Raw genomic sequence first — 24,107 nt, 5'->3', positions numbered from 1 at the left:
ATAAAAGGAGGCTATGGCAGTGTGTCATGTAAAAAGATTGAACTTTCTTATGCTATAGAAACTGTGTCTCTAGCAAATCTGTATGTATGTACATCCAATAGTATGGGCTGTTATAAGTCTCTTTCGGCCATGACTAAAGCTGAAAAAAAATATTTATGTCATGTAAAAAGGGAGCTGAAAAATTATGACGTGATGGCTGAAAATGAAGATATTTTGGGCATTTTTTTTGGATTGATTACTACTACTGATACATTGGCTGAAATATATGCAGTTTCTCATATAGAAAATCAGGTTGAAAATCGGTCCATAGAAGTATGTACATTGGATTTTTATCAAACAATTCAAGATTTTGTTGAACAGGAAGACATTGGTTTACTCAACAAGGCTGAAGCACAAGTGGAGACAAAATACAAGATGGTGGATAAGAAAGTCAAGCATGTGGTAGTCCCACTACCTCCTGAAAGTGAAGGACTAGTTGATAGGGTAGCAAATCAGCCAAGTCTTCGTGATCCTTCCAACATTGGTGACAAGTTCACATCTGAAAGTATAAAAGAGCTCAAAATAGGTGAAAATTCTTTCCTTTCACCGATTGAAAAACACTTTTTTATGCAAATGCTAATGAAACATGGAAAAGCTTTTGCATTTCAGCCAAGTGAAATAGGTTGTGTGGATCCAAATGTTGTGGCTCCTATGGTCATTTTTACGATCCCATATGTGCCTTGGAACTTCAAGCCTATTCCTGTTCCAAGGGTGCATTTACCCAAATTATTAGAACTTCTAAATGAGAAGATCAGAATGAAGATTTTAGAACCTTCTTTAGCACCTTACTCAAACCGATGGTTTACTGTGCCCAATAAAAATGGATTTTTACAATTCATTCAAGATCTATAGCCTGTTAATCGTGTTACAATCTGAAATGTTGGTTCGGGTCCAATTGTTGACGAATTTGCTGAAGCTTTTGCAGGTAGAGTAATTTATTCTATGGGTGACCTATATTCAAGATATGAACAATTTCAGCTTTCATTAGGAAGCCGAGACATTACCACAATGAAGACACCTCTTGGATTGGTTCGCATGTGCACTCTACCACAAGGTGCAACAAACTTTGTAGCCCATATGATGAATGCCATGAAGCACAAAGTCTTAAGGGACTTTATTCCACAACTTACTCTTCCATTTATTGATGATGTACCTATCAAGGGATGTGAAGTCAATGAAAAGAATGAGGAGCTTGATGAAGATGGTTGCATGACATTTGTAGTTAACCATATTCGTGATTGTGATAGGATTTTAAAAAGGCTAGAAGAGGTACATCTTATCCTTTCTAGAGATAAGTCAACTTTTGGAGTAGAAGAAGTCCTAGGTCGGCAATCTATGTGGCCTCTATGAATGCAAACCTTCACCAATCAAGATAGATGCCATCAGCAAAATGTAAGAAAAATACACAAATGTTTCAGAAGTAAGAAGATTTCTTGGTGCATGCGTATTCTATCTCATACGGATACCACATTTTGCTCATGTAGCTGAAAGTCTTTATCAATTATTAAGAAAAGGCCAAATATTCTCTTGGGGTAATGAGCATACTCTCACTATGCGTAAATTAAAGAAGTTGTTAATTTCAGCCCCCACTCTCAAAAGGGCTGATTATTCAAATGGTCAACCCATCATCCTTACTGTGGATACAAGTCCCATTGGGATAGGATGGGTTGTTGGCCAAGAGGATCTTGAAGGTAATAGGTATGCAATTCGTTCTAGAGCAAAAGTTCTCAACGAACATCAAAGAAGGTATGCACAAGTAAAAAGGGAATTGTGGGGGGTTGTAACATCATTAAAGTGTGATCATGAATACTTTATAGGTACTTCCGTAGTGGTAGAAACAAATCGTCTTCCACTCTTGGGCATGATTGCCAACTGCCCTACACCCAACATTGCTATGCTAAGATGGATTGCATATATTAAATCTCTCAACCAAGAAATTAAAGCATATTGCAGGAAAGGCGAATCCAATTTTGCTGACATGCTATCACGTGCAAGATATGACAATGAAGAAGAGCTAATGGAAGAAGATGAAGCTGAAGAATCTAAACTTGCTGAATTTCATTCCATGACTGCTGAAAATACCTTTTAAGTTACTGCATATACTGGTCCAAAGCTGAAAAAAACAGGGTGGTCAACTAGAAGCCATCTTGCTCATTGCATTGCTCAAGTTCTAGTTCATTTCCTTGAAGAAGATGGCCAACATTTGAGCACAATGAAGAAGAAGGAGACTTGAACTGATGAGGAGTTCAAGCATATCAAGAGAAAAGCTTATGGCTTTTTTCTTAAAGAAGGACATCTATGGAAGCACACAAAGAAGAAGAAAGGAGTGCATGTGTGAGTTTTAGGTAACAAAAGATTGCAACAACAGGTAATGAAGGAATATCATGAATGCCTGTGGACTGGCCATAGAGGCATATAGGGAACCTTTAGTAAAGTGAAAGAAAAATATTGGTGACAAAACATGTATCGAAACATAGCACATTTTTTTGAATCCTATTATGTGTGTCAGATGTATTCTATGGTCAAGCATCGAGATGGCTTACAATCGACTTATCCCTTGTCTTTACATTATAGATGGGTTATTGATCTTATAACCATGCCTATCGGAATATGGAATATACGGTATTTAGTGCTTGCAAGAGAGGATCTAACCAATCAAGTTGAAGGAAAATCCTTAACAACCAAGACCACTCAAGTTGTTTGTCATTTTTTGCTTGAAGATGTGTTTTGTGGATATGGTTGTGTGGGTAAAGTAACTGTAGATAGAGGAGAATTGGATGCTGATGAGGCATACAACTTCTTTGCTCAATTGGGTATCAAGTTGGCTTTGACATCAGCCTACAATCCTGAAGGAAATGGAAAGAGTGAGAGAGATCATCAACCTATTCTCAAAGCTCTAGCAAAGTCTTGTAGAGGAAAGATCAAAGAATGGCCTAAAATGCTAACTTTTGCATTATGGACTGACTAGACTACTCATAGTTCAGTGATTCGCTATATGCCAGCTGAACTTATGCATGGACAACAACCAATTATGCCAATTGAAAAATCTATTCTCACATGGAGTCTTCTACCTTAGGAGGAAGGCATCAACAGAGAAGAGTTGCTAACTTTGCACAGATGGCAACTAGAAAGAAGGCTTGAAGATATTCAAACAACTATTGAGAAGCTAAAGACAACAAGACTAAAGAACAAAAGAAGATTCTATTATTGGATTGAGGCTGTTATGACAGCCATGTATATATTGAATCGGACTCCCACTGCAAGTATCCATGAGATGACACCGTTTGAGAAGCTATATGGCTATAAGCTGGATGTAAGTCATATGAAAGTCTTTGGTTGTCTTGCTTATGTGCATATTCCAGATGAAAAAAGGAAGAAGCTGGATCCAAAAGTGCATAAGTGTGTTTCCATTGGATATTCAGAGGAGAAGAAGGCATACAAATGCTATGATTCCTCTACCAGGGAGATCTTGGTGAGCAGGGATATTATTTTTTATGAGATGGGTTCTTGGTATGTATCACTGGCTACAGTGCCATCAGATATGCCTTCCACTCATGTATCTACAGTTGATATGCACCAAAGCACTGATATGACAGGCCCTAGTAGTCAGATAGTATCTCCATGGACAGGGAGATTGAGGAGCTCACCATCCACTGACACCAGTATGTCAGTGAGGGGGAGATATGATGTCGTGGACAAAGGAAAAGAGAAAGTTACTGAGGATGTATCTGGGATGATGACACCTGGTAGATGACTTCTGGATATGAGTCTACTGATACTTTAGACAGTGAACTTGGTATTCCGACTGTCTATACGCCTGGCGCAAGGCAGAGCAGGTACATTCCGCCCCATGAGAGAGGGGAATCGAGCAGTGCACTACAGCTTAGACACTCACAGAGCGTTAGATACCTTGTTGACAGGTTAACATATAGTGGCTACACTACAAAGCATTATGCTTACATGACAAAAGTGATGGAGATCAAAGAACCAAGTACATATGCTAAAGTAGTGGAAAATGAGAACTAGTGTGCAGCTATGGATGAAGAAATGAATGCCTTGGCTGAAAATAAGACATGGGATCTTGTGCCACTGCCTGAAGGAAAAAATACCATTGGTTGTAAAGGGTCTACAAAATCAAATGCAAGTCGGATGGCAGTGTGGAAAGGTACAAAGCCAGGCTGGTTGCTAAGGGGTATGCCCAATAGTATGGACTTGATTATGAGAAAACATTCAGCCCTGTTGCCAAGATGGCAACCATACGCACTATGATTGCTTTGGCTGCTGCTAGAGGCTGGAAATTACAGCAAATGGACGTTAAGAATGCATTTTCTAACGGTGACTTAGCAGAGGATGTCTATATGGTTCAACCGTAAGGGTATGTTCACCCTGATTTTCAGCATTATGTATGCAAGCTGAAAAAGGCACTGTATGGGCTGAAGCAGGCTCCGAGAGCTTGGCATGCTAGGATCACTAACTACTTGCAGAGGTTGGGATTTATTGTTGGTAGGGCTGATCACAACCTATTTACAAAGAAGACTGACAGTGGCTTAGTAGTGCTGGTCATATATGTTGATGATTTGATAATCACTGGTGATGATGACTTGGACATACAGCATGTAATGAAGATGCTGAAATCTGAATTTGACATGAAAGATCTAGGTGAATTGAAGTACTTTTTGGGTATTGAGGTGATCAAGGCTGAAAATGGTTGATGCAGAAACATTATGCCATGGAAATGCTGAAGAAGTATGGCATGGCTGAATGCAAACCATTGGATACACCCCTTGATCAGAATGTCAAGCTGGACATTAGCACTGGAGCTAAAATTCAGGATGTGACTATGTACAGGTAGATGGTTGGAAGTCTGATCTACTTGACCATCACTAGGCTGGATTTGAGTTATGCAGTTGGGCTCATAAGTCAGTTTATGCAGAAGCCCAAGAAGCCACATCTGGATGCTGTTAGGCGGATTATGAGGTATGTTAAGTCCATTGTAGACTATGGGTTGTTCTATATGAGAGATAAGCCCTTGAAACTAGTTGGATACATAGATGCGGATTGGGTAGGATGCTCATACGATCACAGATCTACGAGTGGTTATGCTTTTGGCCTTGAAAGTGGCATGATCAGCTGGAGCAGCAAGAAGCAACCAACGGTTGCATTGTCTAGTAGTATTGAGGCAGAGTACAGGGGTGCTGCATTGGCAGCATGTGAGATTTCATGGCTGCTCAAGCTTATGGGCTGATTTGGATATTCAGGTGGATGCTCCAGTGACCTTATTATGTGACAATCTCAGTAGTGTACTCCTGGCAACGAATCCAGTATACCATGCCAGGACAAAACACATAGAGGTACACTACCATTTTATGAGAGAGATGGTTCTTGCAGGGAGAGTAGATCTTATGCATGTGAAGACTGATGAACAGGTTGCAGATATCTTTACCATGTCTTTGGGTAAAGATAATTTTAGTAGTTTTAGACAACTACTTGGAGTTCATAAGATGATTTGAGCTTGAGGGGGAGTGTTAGAATATCAAGCTCATACTATTCTCCTGTTAGTATGCATGACCAACATTAGTCTTGTCCAGCTATATCAGCAAGTGTGGGACATTAAATAAGCCAGTGGTCTTAGACCCAGTGTGAATGGTCCTACGGACCTTAGTACTATTGTATACACTTACTTTTTGTGTGTGGTAATCAGAGCATGAATGAATGAAGAAGATGAGAGCATGCTTGCTCTCCTCACTCAGTCTCTGCCTCTCTGAATCTCAACATGGTAAGGTGAAATGGGAATGCAAGGATCTCAATCTTCACAATACATCATAACATGAGATCTAAGACATGGAATTTATGAATTGATGCACTCAAAGGATAGTTTTAAATAAGATCAATGTATATTTTCTCACATGATATTCAAAGTTTGGATTCACAAGAGAGAGTAAAAAGCCACAAATATGCATGGAAGAGAAACAAATTGAAGTGTATTTGGTAATGATGATATGGTACTTCCAAGTTTTAAGGTTCCAAAGGTTGAGGAAGGTCTCTTCCTAATAGTCATATTCACCAAAACCATTTCAAAATTTGATTACAGCAGCATGACAACATTTATCTCAGGATCCAAGACTGTATTGATTTGGATAGAGTTGTATTGATCATCACCATGACAAAGTCACCTGCAGAGACTTTTGGAAGTCCATTAAATTCCATAGAGAAATCTCAACAATAAGTGATTTGTTCTTCGAGCCAAAGAAAATATGTACATGCAACAACTAGCCCTCACAGCCTTGACTTTTCCTTCATAACCTCTTCTTCTTCGACAACTTTGATATGGCAAAGATGCTTGAGCACTAAGATCAAGCTCTTAATAATGATATCCACTTACATTAAGGTTAGGTGGCTAGGATATCGCAGACAGTGCAGGATTTTTTTGTTCACTTCATGGACATATTGGCAACTTATATATGGTGCTTGAGTTTCATTTTCAAGCTCTCAATCATGTTAATCATGCTAAATCAGATAATGTCTAGAATTCATCAGTAATAGGTGAGTGCAATATGTCCTTTAGCATCTCGTGAATTAAGCATCTTGCATGAGCGAGATTACAAGACGTTCATCGAGCAATAAGCATCTTTATGATCATCTGCACATTGTCAAAGGTTTCTTCCTCCCTCAGCAAAGACCATCATCATCCAGTAACATTAAGCATATACTATAATATCCAACTTGTTGTTGCCGATGGTATTAATATCTTCCTCGAGTGTCACCAGCTTAATAACTCTACCATAGCCTGCAATCACAGGGCTAACGAATAAAGATCTTCACTCTGTGCTAAAACATTGGCCCAAAGCTCTTATATGATTAAGGAGTGCCTCATCGTTAGCTTACAACAGTTGTTTTTGTTGAAAGTTGAAAAATTTAGCACTTGCAATTTATCTTCCTCGTGGTGAGTGGACTAATGATATGCATTAGTTAGGGAAAATCATGGCGTCGCATAGAAACCCTGTCCTTGACCACAGGCAACGCAGGCAATGATCGAGATTATTCCACGACACCATCTTCTTCTTAATAACACATTGAATCTCGAGCCTGATGAACAACCACAATAAGACATATTGTTTTCATGGGTTCTTCTCCATCATCCTGTTCATCCTCCACTTTTGCACTCAAATCATCACAGATCCACTTTAGTACTACGTGTTGGGGTAAAAGGCCTTAGGCCTGCCCATGTACACTGTGACCACCCATTCTTTATTCATATATAATATGATAGTGCAATAAGAATGTCAGTTCAGTTGGATAGCACCTACATTGTGTGTGCTCTTCTCTCCCGCATCTTCCTCTTCTCCTTCTCCACTGCCATTGCATCCCCTTTAACTAGTATCAGAGCTTTGGATCAGAGGTTGATCGTGGAGCTTGGCCAAGTATTATTTCAGCCCGGATTGAAGACCTAGAGCTTGGAGCTTCAATGTCAGCCATGGCTTCTTCCCCTCGAGGTAAGATTTCATCTCCCGCCTCTCCTCAGCCCTCATAGGCTCTTTGCAGGTGTTCCTTGGCTTCATTGGGTACCTTGTATGCCCTCATTTTTCCCCTTATCCTCAGCATAACCAACAAGCCCCACAGTAGCAGCTCACGTTTTTTTGCGCATGTTTCAAAATCTAGCTAAAAAATCCCAGTTTTTCTCATATCTCGGGCATTCGAAACCTGATTTAGGCAAGGTAAGAGTCTAACTTGGGGTTTTGGCATGCTCTGGACACAATGATGGTGTTTGATCTGCCAAATTCTGATCACAAATTTTTTTGTAACAAATCTGAGTTGATTTACAATAAGACAATGTCATGCTCTTAGCTTATGTGATGCTCCCAAGGCTTGGTATTTGATGCCCAAATGCTTTGGAGATGTTTACCCAATGTTTTGAGATGCTTTGGGACTTGGTTTGAGCTTCCATAGCTTGATTTATGTAGGGATTTATTGTTGTACATTGTTTAGGCAGCAAGGTTTTATCAGGGACGGCTTATGCATAATGCTCTTTGTTGACATTCGGGTGTCTTGTTGGATGTATTGATGCTTGGTCATCATGGTTTATATTCGGATATGCTATTTGAGAGCTATTGAGCCTTGATTTGGATGTGGACACTTTTTTGTTGGTTGGGATTTATGCTACCTTGGTTGACAGGTTATTTTACCTCCAGTTTGGTTATGCCTATACAGGTGCTCCCGACTAGAGTAGAGCTCAACTCTTGGTTCACTGTCATTTTCTTTGCAGATGGCATTTCACTTGACAAGGTTTATGCCCTGTGCTACCCATTATGGGACTGATGTCTAATGTGGATGCTTTTGGGTTCACTGTAGTATGGCAGATGTTTGGGCTTGAATCGACTTGCATTTGAGAATTCCGTGGAGCAATTTGCATTTGGTTGGTTTATCACTTCTATAGCTTGGATGCTATTTGGCCCTTAATGCCTTGATTATGGATCTTGGATTTACTTGGATACAAATACATGTTTTGAGAAGTGCTTGCTTCATTGTCTTGGCAGTTGGTTATTGAGATTTCATTGCTCATTGATGCTTGGTTCTTTGCCGATTACTCCTTGATCACTAGACTTCTTGGTAGTGCTTGGGTTTAGCAATTATGGCTTTGTTGCTTCTGTGTTCCCTAGCTTCTATGCTAGTCAGGTTGCTTTTGCCCATATAGGTCAAAGAGCAGTTGCTCTTGATTCTTACCTGGCTATGCACTTTTTCTACTGTCATGTACTTTACAGAGCCACTTATTTGGATGTTGTTGTACAGATAGTTGGGCTTCTCCTGGAACTTGACCATTGCAGGATCTTATGCCACTTACCGATCTTGCATTGACTTGGATGCTACTATGTGGTCTAATGTACTGCAAAGTCATGTTTGCCATTATGGTTATGGGCTGATTTCATGGCTGAATACCATATGCTCTTATGACAGATGTCTTATACTTTACGGTACTGTGGTTGGTTATGTCATGCAGTTGGCTACGACTCTTCTTCATTTGGGAGCTTTTGCATCCTTGGTTGATGCCTTTATGTCCTCCTGTCTGTTGAGGTTTCATGAGCCTTTGTAGCATGCTTCTACCACTTGTGCTTCTATTGACAGTTGTCTTGATAAGCAGGTTCCCTATGTTGGGACAACCCTCGACTCCTTGAGCTCTGTGGATGCTATGGATAGCCCTATTCATGATGACTTGGATTCCTTGTTGTCTTCTACATATTCTTCTTCTAGAAATGTATGCTTCCATTGTGGGAAGCTTGAGCATGTTAAAAGAAAATGTTTCAGATGGATTAGAGAGCAGCAGAGACAGAGACGGACTCGACATAAGCAGAGAGTCAGAGATACAGGAGATGCAGCGGGTGTTACCACTGTTATTAGTGGTGAGGTACATGTTGTTACCCGTGATGATGCAGTTGAGCATGTAATCCTGTCATCTAGTTTCCCTACAACTTTCTTGCTCAGTGATACGGCCTACACCTCAGATTGGCTATTGGATTCTATGGCATCTTGTCATGTTACTCCACATAGAGCATGGTTCTCTACTTACAGGGAGTTCGATGGATGCATTTCTTTGGGCACCTTGAGCAAACTTATGCTATTCTTGGTATAGGGGACATACACCTAGCTTTGCCTAATGGGACTTCTCTTATGCTTAGGGATGTTTTACATGTTCCTATGCTTAGTAAGAGCTTGATTTTTGTCAGTTAGTTGCATGATGCAGATTACTCTGTTTCTCTTTAGGATAGGTCATGGAAGATTTGTCATGGTTGCTTGGTTTTGGTTAGAGGTTCTAGAGTTGGTTCTCATTGCTTAGTGCATAGGTGCTTGTAGATGGATTATGAGAGTCATGCTCTCTCTCCCAGCTTTCGGATCTCTTGTCAGTAGTATGGCATTGATTTCTTGTGCCCACGGTATTATGAGATTGCTCATGGCATGTGCCTGACCTTACAGGGAAAGGTTACTTCTATGCTTACAACAGCTAGGTTGTCTTATAGCTTTTGGGATGAGGCCCTTGTGACGCCAGTCTATTTGGTTAACAGGATGCCGTGCTTAACCTCGGATGGTATTACATCTCGTGAGGCATGGAGTGGCATGTAGCCCTCCTATGATTACTTGAGGATGTTTGGTTGCCAGGCATCTATACGTATGCCACATGAGCTTATGTCATATAGATGTATCCTCCTTGGTTATGGAGTGACTTTAAGGCCTACAGATTACGGGATTTGGATGCCCAGCAGGTCATACGCAGTCGTCATGCTGTCTTCTATGAGACGCAAACACCTCTCAGGCCTCTTGATGAGCGTTCAGTACGCTTATGGCTGATTTTACAGCAACTATAGTGCCATTACAACAAGCTGTTTATGCTGAAAATGAGGCACTTATTGGCCCTGATGACATAGCTATGCATAGCAGTCAGGGTCAGGATGTTGGTGGTCAGTTGCTAGACCCCTTGCAGGCTCATGAGATCCATTTTCTTATAGTTTTGCAGGCTAGATAGCCAGCCATATGTCAGTCTTCTGCTTCACTGAGGCTGCATGTAGTCTTGAGACCCCGTTGGACGAGTGTTCGAGATGTTGGCTCTCTTTCAGTGATTGACTTTGGAGAGTTTGATTGGTCTCCACTGTCTTGTATGCTCTACAGTGATGCTATGCGCGACTCTGATGATTTAGAGCTGTGCACTGATGAGTTGTGTTTGCTTCATGAGAAGCATTCTTGGATTGCTCCATTGTATGGAGTTGTGGGATCGCTTATCTCCTGAATGTCATGGACTCGGGGATGCTTGACTCTTCTTCTGTAGAGGTTTCTTGCACAGCTCGCTTTTCGATTGGGCGTTGGGTGAGATGTCATGATTCCTCACCTTGTCTTTTTTTTTTTTCCTTTTCTTTGTTTTCACTCCCCAACCACTTTGGCCCTTTAGTGGGAGGTTGTTGGGGTAAAAGGCCTCTGGGCCTGCCCGTGTACACTGTGACTGCCCATTCTTTATTCATATATAATATGATAGTGCATTAAGGCTGTCAGTTCAATTGAACAGTACCTACATTGTGTGTGCTATTCTCTCCCGGATCTTCGTCTTCTCCTTCTCCACTGCCATTGCATCCCCTTCATTATATATGAATAAAGAATGGGTGGTCACAGTGTACATGAGCAGGCCCAAAGGCCTTTTACCCCAGTAGTATGCAGTTGCCAAAAATCTTGTAGCATTTCTTATTAAATCTAAGGCTTTAAAAATCTATTCTCCTCTATCGTTATCCTATCTTGATGTTCTTCCAATCATACCAGACTTATCAAGTGGGTTTATCACAGTTTTAACTCTTGAAGAATCCTAAAACCTTTGATTATGATCTTTTTGTGAACCTCCTCTACCTGCATTCAAAGGTAGAGTCAATGCGGCTTTATATGTGTGAATCCATTGATATCTGTTTGACTCCATCTGTGGATCTATTCTGCGCATGCCACATTGTCAAGGTCCCCATGCACGATGTAGAAACATGTGATGTATATGAGGGATAAGTGAAAAGTATCTAAGAACTTTCTGAGGGATGGTTTGCCCTTGCAAGTCTTGCTGATACCTATGAGCACCACACTTTGGACATGTCTCCATAGTCCCATACTCCTCGAAACAACACGTAATCATTAACACATGCATGGATATTGTTGTTGTCCATGCCAAACTTTCATAAAACATGACATGCATCATTGCAAGACTCAAGTATGATATTTCCAAGTGGTAATATATGATGCTTTAGCAACTTGAAAAAAATCACAAAACACCTTGAAAAAGTACAAGTTTTTTATATAATGGTGCCGAAAAAAAATCAACAGAGCATACATAGAATGTACTTGAACAACTCAGTCACACTCGCATAGATCCACCCATATTTTTCCTCCACACTTAGGAGTGCAAGTAGCATCCTCAGGTGAGACACCCATCATATAATGGTATGGATGCTTCCTCTCTTAGCGGATCAAATGTCTCGGTATCCATGGGTATCAATGTATCAATCATTGTCTCTATATCAGGCTCCAAGATTGGAGGAAGGTCCAAGAGGCTACTTGTCTCCTCTAGTATTGATTGTATAGACTGAGTCGTGCCTTCTAAGTTGTGGATTGGCTCAGGCACTCCATCCATCGCACACCCACAAACTCTTCTAACTAGACGCAATAGGTGTATTCCTCTTTGGGATGAGACATCACCTCCTTGTATAAATTTTATGTCCATGTCTAATGTTTTTGTATATGATATTCAATTAGTTTGCAAATGTAAGGCATGATTGGTACACACTTTTCTTACTATTTGCTCAAAGTTTGAGATCACCTGATCAATAATATTTGATTGGAACTCACCAAAGCATCATACATATTCTATAGAAAAGCGATGCTTTCTTCTGATTGCCAATTTGCATTGAGAGCAAGGACACAGGACATGCTGATTAAGATACACCTTGCGATCTTGAACATCATGACCATCATCATTTTCCATTTTGTCTACATTACAACAAACAACTAGTTTTTGTTGTCATTCTCTTTTTCTTTTTTAATTTGTTTGAGAAGGGATTTCTTCCTTGTAACTCAATAGAACTAATGTCAAACTAAAATGTCTTGGTTTACAACACATAACAAACTAGTTTAATATACATTATAAAGATTCCATATAAACCTTCTTACATTTTAACATACATTTTTAGAAGCTATTGGCTTACACAAGTAGAAGGCAAAGAGTCATCTTTTACTTACGTTTTTTACATAGCTAAGAGACATTACATCATGATAAGAATCCTATTATAAAGATTTATCCATGGAAATTAGATACATTAATAGTATGGTTAACCCTAGATTCCTTCAAAATGAACATTAAACAACTTTTAGATTTTCTATCCACTATATCTAATTAAGGTTTGTTCTAATATAGGGAAGATTATCAACCTTGATAAAGCAATACATGCCATTCCATATCCAACACCTTTCATAATGGAGAAAGATCATAAAGTCAATCTAAGATATGCACAAATTGATCCCTTTTCATCCAAAATCTAGAGAGTGCATGGCCTTGCAAATCTAGAGACTATAGTCATATCTAGGTGCATATCTATATTTGTAACATGTATATCCACCAAATCCTAATGGCACAAATTGATCAAGAGGTAATTAATGTAACTTCTACTCAAAACTCCCTTGTAATAATCAAACTACATTACCTCAAACTACTTAAGTCTACCTCCTAGTAGGGAAAGTTCCACCTCAATCCCACAAGGATCAACCTAAAGCAAGCCATCGTGACTATAGTCTCATACCATGGTTATCTAACATTAGCTTCAGATAACTACTTTGTTATCATCTCTCAAACTTAAGTAGAACATTGCATTGGCCTAAAGAGAGTGAGAAATGAGGGGGAGTAATATGCATCAACCACTTTATTAATAAGGTATAGTCTCAACTCAGGCCTACTAAAATAACACTAATTTGGATCTAGGATGATACACTAGGATAGTTGACATTCGATCATTCCTAACTTGACCTAATCTAGCATTTCAGATTTTTAATAGAATTCTCTTGTCTAACCAAGACCACTTTGCTGTATAAAAAATCCATGGGCAATTTAAACACCCCCTTCCCTCAAAGAGTAGCTTTAGTTTTCTAACTAACCAAACACAATTTATCCACCTCTCTATGCACTCTTTGTTTCATGTTCTCTCCCCCTTTTCTTTCTTTCTCTCTTTCTCTTTCTTTGTTGCCCCTCTCTTTGTTTCTGTCTGCCCCCTCATGTTTTTCACACACACACACACACACTCTCTCTCTCTCTGTGTTATCTTTCATATTTATTCACTCTCTCTTGTTCTCTCTTCATTTTCCTTTCTTCTTCTCCCTCTCTTATTTCCTCTCTTCCTCCCTCAATGCATCTCATTCTGAAGAGAAACAAACAAAAGAAAATAAGGAAGAAAAAGAACAAACCAAGAGGAGGCAATGTACTTACCACAAAGGCCCGAGGATGGATTCTTTGTCTCATGGCCCCTCTTCTTCCCTCCTGCACTTCTCCCTCTTCTTCGCGATTAACAATGGCAGTGGCAATGGTGAGAATCTCTCCTTCTCTCTCTTTTTCTCTTTCTCTCCCTCTCCCTCTCCCTCCCAATGCCACAATCTCTTTCACTCTCTCTTTGCTCTCTCTCAAACTCTTTGCGACAAAATTCCATGCTCGGGTTTCACCTACTTTTTTTCTCAGAGTGGCATTGATGCCAGGAGGCATATTCCATGGTGGATTCCGTGAGGTTTTGCAGTGGATTCTATAAAATTATATTTGTTGCCAGGGCTCATACACAAGGTGGATTCCTTGTGCGAAAAGTTGATGGGGACACTTGTCCTTTTCAGGCGTCTTGTTAATTTAATGTGCAACTGGGTGATTCCATAGCGGGTGATTCCGCAAAATACATATTTAAATTAATGGACGTTTATGAGTTTAGAGTGGGCACTTGTAATAAATTAAGGTTAGGATTGAGTTCTAACAAATTTTTTTATTTTGTAGCTGAATACTACTAGGTATTCACTGTTGTCGATTTAATTTTATTATTTTCTAACAATTGTGAATGCTTTAGTTTATGTGTAGAGCAGGCAACGGTGGCATTGGGAAACATTGTGGGTGATAGTGTGTATTCAAGTTATTTAGAAAAAATTATCATTTTTTATGGGCGTGCATCTTAGGCATGGTGCCAATATTTATTTTGACGTGCTTATTTATTGAAGCTCCTGATATTTATTTATTATTTTGTATGTGTATGGACACACGATTTAAATATTTGTTATTGGACATTGTATTTGGGCACAACCTAACTCTTTGGGCGCCCAATAGCTTTAGATCTTTAGTGGGACAAAAGCAAACACAAAAGCTAAAGCATGCTAATTGTAAATTGGGCTATTTTTTGAGCTTGAAGATAAATAATATATCAAATATATACTTTGTGGAGCGCTCACACAAGGCATGGGGGGAGATTGTACCCAATTAGTCTTTTCCTTCATGTCATGCAAGTATTCTCTCTTGTTTTTTGTGCAAAAGTAGAGTTCTTTTGTTCTTAGGGAGCTTCCAACGCTTACTACGCATGCATACTGCATCCGATTTGTGCACCAGTGATATCAAAGCGAAGTTGAGATCGAGGGCTTCCAAAGGGTTTTTGCTTATTGGTCATTTTCTGATGGCAACTAGCGTCGAACCCAAGCGAACTACTTTACACAGAAACGCCAGGTCCGAAGCGGATTCATGCTACACTTGGTTCAAGGAGAATGGGAAATGAGAGGGATGCGAAGCTCAATCTCTCTGCCATAAGGCATAGTCCCATTCCGTTCCCCTAAAACAACGTAAAGTGGGATCAATTATAACTCTAGGTCAACGCTTTTGTTGTTCGTGTTCTTTGATGATCTTCTGGCTGTCCATCGTGATTTGAGAAAAGTTCTCGGCCAACCGGGACCACCCATCCGTAGGACGGACCTATGGCCCATTCACCGCACTTTCCTCGGGTTGTTTTAGTTATTTAATTACCTAAGACATTTAATTGAACATGTATCAATTAGCTTTCTTAATTAGCCCGTTAGGCACTGGTTCTTTTACGTAACCATAGCACTTGACATAGAAAGCAACATCAAACAAGTTTCTTTTTAACAAGTTATCATATTTATCTTTGAAATACATAAAGTCCAGGCCGCAGGCTTATCCACAATCCCCCCGAAGGCTATCCAGCAATCCACAGGGATCACTAATCCAAGTTTCCACCCGTGGACTAGTATGCGGGCCTCGAGATCCAATCCTGAGTCATGTTAGCCTCTTGTGTAGGGCCCGGAAGGCGAGGGATTTACAGCCAGAGCCCCCTCTGGCACCCAAGCGTCCTCCTATTCCAAGTAGTGCTCAACGGAAAGACCTCTCGCGGCAGGTTTGGTCCACCTTCTCGGCATGATTAACAACCCCCTTGGTTAGGGTCAAGTAGGCAGTCGGGGGTAACTGAAGTTGCCTCTCCCTTCAGGCCTTCAACTTGAAGTATTAGATATCCATCTAACTTTTAATTCATTGATCAAACAAAGCCAAACAATACTCTTAAATCTGTAACAAGCACAAACATTTCCATTGGTTGTTTTTATTGGCAAACTGCTAAGGAATGAATCCTTTCTCTCGAATGTGTTCAGCACTTGATTCGGGATGACTTGCGACTTGGCAAGATCCCCTGTATCTTGGGTTAGGGCGTACCCTACTAACCTCACTTGGTCAAACCATAAGTTCATAGATTATTTCAGTTTATCGGCTGATCATTTTACTTCCAAACAAATTTTCTTTACTCAAGAAAGATACTATATTAGGATGATTATTCATCCTCTTGCAAGATAACTTGCGTAAGGATCTACCAACCTCATTGCGAGAATTGGCCATTCCCTTGTGATCCAATCACAAGATCATACGACTCCGCACTTGTTGCACTACTGTTGCATCGAACTATGAGACTATTCTACTCATCAAATGGAGTCACGAAACAATCTATTTATGATTACATTAGGCTGACGTCATCAGTCCTAGGGTTTCAAGTTCCATCTTGTAAGAATCTTAGGGACAAACCCTAGATCACTTCCCAAATATGTTTCACTGTCCCTACATTCGGTAAATGTGGGCAAGTATTTAGGGTATAGGAGTTTCAGTTTTAGCAATACGTACGATTAGGTCACGTATTGATTCCTAGTGAATTTCTTGGAATTTAACTCATTCTAAACGAGTACTCCGCGGTTTAGGTGTTTAGGTTTATGCCAATTTGTTTAACTCTTGAAGATAGTTACGTTATCATTTCATAAACACATGACTCGTTGTCTACTCCTAAATTGATTTTTCAACCCTAACTTATCGATTTAAGGTCAGGCACCATGGGTTAGGTTAATTCCAACTAATCTTCCTATAACTTGGGAATAAAATTCATGCTAAACAAGTAACCTTTTACTTGATAATTTATGCAGTTGACAAACGATAATTGCCTAGAGTTATGCGTCGTAAGAATCATTTCATGCCTTGCACTTTCCTAAGGATTCCTAGCACTTCCCATGATGACTCATTGCGAAGACGATATGGCTTAATAATGTGACATGCAGTTTATACTTCCATGTTTAAACAAAGTATGCTACCTTAATTCTATTTTTGTAAATATGGACTAAATGCATATCAATTTTCTAAAGCATTTAAGACGAAAAATGCATCCTTATTTTCCAACAAGTATCCTCGCTCGATTATAACAATACCAAATAAAAATTAGGAATGAAAACCTAGACTTGGGGTGAGATGTCCATGTGGATGCTAGGAGACGATCCTCCTGCGGTTGCGTCTTGGGCTTTCTTAGGAGGCATCGCAATTGCAGCCTTTCCATCGTGGATGCAGCTTTGCGAATTCCCTTTTTAAAATGCCACCGTCCTTTATGAGTCTTCTGTTCTTTCCTTTCGTAGCAGCTCTTCGAAGGGATACTTGTGGAGGAGGGAAGAGACCACAAAAAGGGGTTCAAACCAGGAAGGGGTGCTTCAAAGTCTTTCGCGATGATGATCCACATGAAAAATGACCTTGTTGCCAAGCAAATAATGCCGAAACTTTTCCAAAGCAAAAATCATCCTCAAAGCTTCTCTTTCAGTAACTGTGTAATTCCTCTCAGCTGGTCTCAACATCCGACTTGTATAATACACAGGACGAAACCACCCTCGGGTCTTCTTCTGCATCAAAACAACTCCAACTACTAGATCAGATGCATCCACAAATACATGAAATGGTAGTTGCCAATCTGGTGGTTGAATAATAGGGGAAACCACAAGCATCTTCTTTAGGATTTGAAAAGCCTTTTCTTGAAAATCTCCCCAAACAAATTCAACATCCTTATTTGTCAAATAAGTCAAAGGTGTATTGACATCTGCAAGATACTGTAAATATCGACTATGCCATTTTACCTGACCCATGAACCTCATCACTGCCTTTAAATTATCAGGAGCCGCTGCATTCTGAATTGCACTAATCTTATCAGAATCAATTGACATACCTTCCTCAAAAATGATCTGGCCTAAAAACTTCCCTCTTTGCACAGAAATTGCACATTTGTATGGATTTAAAGACATCCTAAACATTCGATACCTCTCTAAACATTTCCTGAGGTAATCCAAATGCTTTGTCTTAATGCCAAACACTGAGAAATCATCCATAAAAATCTACATAAACTCGGTCAAATATGACTCAAATGTTTTAAAACCTGCTTTAGAAAATGACGATGGTCCATTCTTTAGACCAAAGCTCATTATTGTGTAGGCAAATGCACCCCCATTAAGTTATAAATGCAATTTTGGCGACATCCTCCTCAGCCATCCGTATCTGATTATAACTTGAAAAACCGTCAAGAAAGCTGTACATCTTGTGTCTGGCCACATCATCAAGGATTGAATCCATAAAGGGTAAGGGAAATGGATCAACCAACAGTTGCAACATTCAATTTTCTATAATCAACACATACACGAATCTTCCTCGACTTCTTAGGGACAACAACTATTGGTGATAGCCATTCTGCTTGATCAATAGGTATAATGAAACCCACTTGCAGTAGTTTATCCAATTCCTGCTTCACTTGCTTTGCATAATTGGGATTCATTCAATATCATTGCTGAATTACTAGCACTACATCTTCCTTCAAGTTGATCTGATGTTTGTAAACCTTTGGATCCATATCTTTCACATCCAAATAGTCCCAAGCAAAGACATCAATGAATTCTTGTAACAGTTGTCTAAGATCTTCCTTAAAAGACTCTTCACCATCTTAGGACTTGTGGCAGATCCCAAATTTAACTCCTGCAAATCATCCTCCTTGACCCTTGAAACTTTCTCCATTAACCTGTCATACAGAAATTCTGCCCTTGTAACAGCTCCTTTTGGTCGAACTGCATCATCAAAATAATCCGTGTCTTTCACCATTTTGGAGTCAGAACTAATTTTCGCTTCCTTATCAGTCTCCTGATTTTGTGCTATAGTCCCTAACTTAGAAGATGACTTCTCATCAGAATTACCTAGATTCTCCTTAAAAACATAATTTTTCAAAATTCGCTCTACATCCACCTCAAAAACAGGAACAACTGTTGGATTTGCTTTCATAAACCATGCCTCCTCATCATCCTCAACTTCCTCAGCCAAATTTATGGTCTGAGCCATCATAGGTTTGACAGATGTTGGCAACTTTTTCTTTGCAGTCATAGGAATTCTGACAGAATGTTTGTCCTTCTTCACAATGACCTCATTCCGATCCCAATCTTGTTTAAGCTTTGAAGCTTTAAACCGTGGCCTTCCCAGAAGCATAGAATAAGCATTCACTGCATCCTGCATTTTTAAAACCACAAAATTCACTTGAAAAGATAACCCATGCACCTTAAGTATTTGACCTCTTAGCATTCCGATTGGTTGGACTCTTTGTTGATCTGCCATTTGCACTTGAAATGGTGCAGGCTCTAGTTTAGCATCTGTCATCTTCAAAAATTTTACCTCTGATAAAATATTTACACCAGATCCACCATCAAGCAGAACATCCGAAAACACTCGACCATCAAACTCTAGATTTACCATAGGAATAGTGAAATCCACATCATCAGGACTGATCTGATAAGCCCCAACATTTTCTTGTATTGCTTTCGTAAAATCCGCAACATGTGACTTCTTTGTGACTGAATACAGCTTGTCCCTGAAAATGGGAAGCAAAGAAAGTAGCTAATCCAATGTAAATTGCATAGGAGTATTTAACAGTTCCTCAAATAAGGCTTTTGATGCTATTCTGAATTTCCACCAATTTTAAGCTATTTTTGCTTTTGCCCAGATGTCACCATTTCTTTTCCAAATTGCTCCACTTCCTCAGCAACCTCATCACGTACCTCCTTCTGTTCCTCCTAGTCAAGTGGTGATTTAATCTTAGCTTTTGAACGCGTAACTGCCAATGCTTCAGGCTCTATTGTCTTACACTAAAAGCAATCACATTCTGGAGAACACTCGGCTGTCACTTGATTTGTCACCTGATCCTCCACTAGAGGACTTTCCTTCTCAACTTCTTTCACTTCTACTTCAATAAGATTACTTTGAGGTACCTTAGTTTCCTGTCCCTGTTGTGCAGGTGGTGCAAGTAACTGTGATATTTGTGTATTCTATACCTGTTGATCCCATCCTTGCTGATTCCAGTTTTGTTGATTCCAATTTTGATGTTGTTGCCATCCCTACTGCTGCTGCTGCCAATTTCCTCCCCATGGCCTGTAATTTTGATAACCACCATATCTTGTCTAAAGACAGAATTAAAATTACCTCTATATGGTCGATTCTAATTATAAGGTGGCCTCCACTGTTGATTTTGAGATCCTCTCCATCCCAGATTGTTAAATGTCCTCTGTTGTCCTATAATATCAGCAGCTACTTGTGTTATACCTTGCTGCATTCTTTGTTGAAGCCTTTCTAGTATTGGGCCTTTGTAATTCGGATTATACCAACAATTTTGTGTTTTATGACCATCCATGCCATATATATCACAATGAGGTTTCTTACTTGACTCAGCCTCCTGCTTGACCCCCATTTCTTTCAGCTTCTTCTCCACCATTTTTTCCACCAAACTGTCTTTTGGCTTGTCCTTATCCTGCTTCTTTTGCTTCCTCTTCTTATCCTCCTTTTCTGAATCCGAATCAAAATCTGTATTAGAATCAGATCCACTACTTGTTCTTGACCTGGAACTTGAATCTGTATCTGACTCAGAATCATCGTCATTGCTATCATCCAAAGATCTCCTTTTTCTCCCTTTCTTCTTTCTTAAACTCCGCTTTGTGGATTTTGAATCAATCACTCCAAACCTCTTTTGTGCTCTAGTTGCTGTTTGTATTAAATCATTCAATCTTGCTTCAACATCCACTCCTGCAAGTGCATTCCGCAGCTCCTTTCTCAAGCCATTCATGTAATATCCGGCTAACATCTCATCAGTTGGCCTTTCTGTTGCTGTAAGTCATCTCAGATATTGATTGAATTTTTTACTATAGTCCTCCACAAACATCTTCTTCTGCTTAATTGCTTTTAGCTTAACAAGAACATCATTAGAAGTTTTGTCCTTCCGAAATCTATTTAAAAATGTTGCCTTTAAATCCAAGTAATCTGCAAAATGAGTTGGGTTGTAATTGCTTAGCCACTGCATGGCTCTTCCTTGCAAAGTTGCTTTGAATTGTCGCATTTTATGCTGAGCATCATATACTCCGTCAAATCCTCTGGCCTACCATCTTGTCTCAAACTGAGCTATGTGGCAATCGGGGTCTTCTTTTGACTTCCTTGAAAACCTCCCGAACTTGACACCTAGCTGCTGCCATCCTTCGCCGAGTATTTGGGGATAGATTACATGTAGAAGATGCTGATGTCATTGGTGATGGAGGTGGTGCTAGTAAGCCCCCTCCTAATCCCAACGGATCGAATTGTAACCTCCTTCTTGCAAAAAATACTTGCTGCAAAACTACTCCTCCTATCTCAACTGGTGTCCATTGCTATTGTTGTTCCTCGTTTTGAAAAATTCCCCCATAATGCTCAACATCCTCCAAATCTTCTACACTCATCTCAAACTCATACCCTGTGCTGTCGCTTTGCATTCCAAGGGTTTCTTCCACATTAAGGTCATCCTCCTGCTGATGCAACCTCCACTGTCTTTCTGCCCACCTAGTAAAATATGAATGAAGAACTTGATTCGACTCTTCCATCCTGACTACCTCCTAGCATTTGACTCTCCAAGAGACATAGGTTCGACCACATATATGACTTCCTATTCTGCTCTGCATCCTCTTAGCACTCAACCTTCTATAGAAGAAAAGTGGATTCGACCATGAATACCTTCCACAAGCACCGTGAACGAAAGTGTTTATTGTTGCTTTGGGAGAGCCTAAAAAAACTGCATTCCTATACTCAATCCACCCTAATACATTCAGTGCACAACTCTCATCCCTCTGACAACACTCTTCCTTCACCTCAAACATACACATGATTCCACATGACTATTACTCTCTCTCTCACAAAATCCGTACTGAAAAACGAAATGGGAAATAGACAAGTAAAGAGACTAGAAACTGCCAAGAAGATTGTCATAACTGTATTCCGCCATAGCTACATCAGAAAAATCCGCCAAGAAACTAATAGGTGTACACAAAACTCAAACGATATCATATATATAGGCATACCTATGACCATCCAACTTCCAAGATCCGAAAACCAACTAACTTTCAAACTTACAAAATACACTTTAAATATTCAGAATTAAATCCGCCCAAGGTCTAACCTAAACATGCACTTTAGCGGTGACACGATAGCCCGCAAGGTGCTACAGTCCCAACTATGGTGGCCAACGTTGTTTTGTGATGTAGCACGATTTGTTAAGCATTGTGATGAGTGTCAATGGACAAAGGTCCCGATTCGCAAGGATCAAATGGAGTTGACCCCAATCATTTCATGACAACCCTTCGAAAAATGGAAATTTGACCTCATAGGACCCATCAGCCCAGCTGCACAGTATTCACATGCCAAATACATCATTGTGGCCATAGACTACCTAACGAAATAGGAAGAAGCAAGAGCGACATGAAAGAATGATGCTAGAACGACTGCCAAGTTCTTGTGGAAGCAGGTGATTTCACAATTCAGCTGCCCCATCGAACTAGTCAGTGACCAAGGCACACACTTCATTAATGAAGTGATAGCGCATCTTCTATCCACCTTTCTTATTATCCATCAAAAATCCTCTCCATACTACCCTCAATAAAATGGCCAGGTGAAGTCCACGAATAAGATTCTTGTAAACGTCCTGACCAAAGTCGTCTCTGCTTCACGTAGCGACTGGGATAACAAGCTTATGGCAGCCTTGTGGGCTTACCATACAGCTTATAAAATGGCTGTCGGCCAGACTCCCTTTAGGTTGATCTACGGACCTAAAGCAATTCTCCCTGTAGAGTTTTTCATTCCTAGCCTGAGAATAGCACTTCAAGAACGATGGGAAGGAAAGGAGACATGGACACAACACCTGGTTGAGCTCGAGCGCCTCTCGAAAACTTGTCTTCTGGCCACTCATGCACTCATATGTGAGAAGGCACGACACAAGAGCTAGTTTGACAAGCACGTCAAGCAGCATGATTTTGAACAGGGAGACTTAGTACTCTTGTACTCAGTTAAGGGGCATAAGAAAAAAATGAAGTTTAGAGGTCTTGGACCTTTCAAAGTTCGTGCAATCAGCTGAAGTGGCAATGTTGAGCTCGAGACTCTAGATGGCAAGGGCATAGGCTTATTCAATGGCATTCATGTCAAGAAGTACTACCTTCCCACACATCCTCTGCATGAGCCACCAATGTTAGAACCCCTAGTCAAAGTACAAGTAGCCACGATCACTGAAATGGATGATGAGGATGAGGAAGCCGTAGAACCTGCCATACTTACATATCACGGTCACTGCCAAGCAAACATGCGCTTTCAATGCCTTGATTGACGAGGGAGTAGACTTCAATGTCTTAACTCACAATCATTGGACCCAACTAGGTAAACCACCACTACAGCCCACCAATGCCAAATTAAGCCCATATAGGGGCCGCTATATGCACTTCTCAACGAGTGCAGGACCGCTCTTTCTATCAAGTTTGAGACTGTACCAATAATCTTCTATGTGTTGCCAAAAACTGAAGATGTAGGCACAGAATTGCTGCTAGGGCAAACCTTCAAGAAGCAAACTCACTACAATGTTAATTATGAATTGCAGCACATCCACCTCGCCATAGGCAACGTTTGCATTGTTACAGCCTTCAACAAGGGCTGCGCAACCTCGTTAAAGTCTGCAAGACCACCGGTAGAAATGTTAGCAGCCAAGTCTAAGGAGGGGGGTAGTGCTCGACCACCACCCACCACCGAATCTCTAGAATTGTCATTCACAACAGCAAAGGCTAAGGTCCAACAGCCTCGGCTTCAATGGAGGCCCAAGAAATCGCAACCACCACCTAGGAGTCAACGCTCACGTCCTCATAATACCAGAAACTAT

The sequence above is a fragment of the Lygodium microphyllum genome, chromosome 30, assembly GCF_053477565.2.
Source record: "Lygodium microphyllum isolate KBCC chromosome 30, Lygodium_microphyllum_v1.1.10, whole genome shotgun sequence".
Lineage (NCBI taxonomy): Eukaryota > Viridiplantae > Streptophyta > Polypodiopsida > Schizaeales > Lygodiaceae > Lygodium > Lygodium microphyllum.
The sequence above is the reverse complement of the archived record's forward strand: the minus strand, read 5'-3'. Positions refer to the sequence as shown.